Consider the following 1,284-nt stretch of genomic DNA (forward strand, 5'->3'; position numbering starts at 1 on the left):
TTGTATCACTTCACGGTCCCACCAGCAGCATATGAGAGTCCCAATCTCTCCACATTCCCACCAGCATTTGTTATTTTCTGCTTTGTTGAACTTTGCCATCAGTGCTGGGGTGACACAATATCTCATTGATGTTTCGATTTGCATCTCTCTGATGGCCAATGATTGTGAGCATCTCTTCATGTATTAGTTAGCCACCTGAATATCCTCCTTGGTGAAATGTCTATTCATGTCTCCTGCCCATTTTTCAATTGTATTGTTAATCCCTTTGCTGTTGAGGCGTTGGAGTTTTTTATAAATCTTAGAGATAAGTCCCTTGGCAGATATGTAATTATCAGCAAATACGAGTTTGTTGCTGTCATTTTTGTTATGTGCTTTTTCATGGTGTCAATTTCTTTGTTCCATGTAATTTTCTATGTTGAGCTCGTTTTATTTATGAATTGTGTTATCACTTCCTTTATTGCTAATGTTTTAGTGTTTACTAAATATTTGCTGGTCCTCTTTTATTTTGATGTGAAGGTTTATAATTTTTTTCTTTGAGGTTACCCTGTGATTTATAGTTTTCTTCCCAAGTTTGGAACAGTCTGTTCTATTTTGTAGTTGTCTTGACTTCCCTACCATCTAGACGTTTTGTAACAACACATTTTTTTCCCTCTTTTTGGTTTGTAGTTGTCCTTATTTGTCAATTGGTGTTTCTGGTTCCCTGTTTACAATCTCGTAGGTTTATTTACTTTAGATACTTGCATAGCTGGGTTGGTTCTGTGTTACATCTCATGTATGTTAATGGTCAGTTATTGTTGGTTGTTGTTGCTTCTCTGTCCAAAGGGCTCCCTTTAGCATCTCTTGTAAGCTTGGTCTGGTTTTAACAAATTGCCTTAGTTTCTGCTTATCTGGAAATGTCCTAATTTCACAATTTTATTTGAAGGACAGTTTTACTGGGTACATAATTTTTGGTTGGAAAATTTTCTCTTTCAGGATTTTATATATACCATCCCATTGTCTTCTCGCCTGCATAGTTTCTGTCGAGAAATCCAAGCTTAGTCCTATTGGTTGCCCCTTGTAGGTAACTTTTTGTTTTTCCCATGCTGCTCTCATGATTCTTTCTTTGTCTTTGGTTTTGGTGAGTTTGATGATGATATGTCTGGGTGATTTTTCTTTTGAGGTCTATCCTATTTGGGGTTCATTGGACTTCTTGAATGGATATATTCTCATCTTTCATCATACCAGGAAAGTTCTCTTCCAACAAATCTTGGACAATTTTCTCAGTGGTTTTATTCTTCTTTTCCT

Source organism: Orycteropus afer, unplaced genomic scaffold (genome assembly GCF_000298275.1).
Source record: "Orycteropus afer afer isolate SDZICR_OR568_19922 unplaced genomic scaffold, OryAfe1.0 scaffold00182, whole genome shotgun sequence".
Taxonomy (NCBI): domain Eukaryota; kingdom Metazoa; phylum Chordata; class Mammalia; order Tubulidentata; family Orycteropodidae; genus Orycteropus; species Orycteropus afer.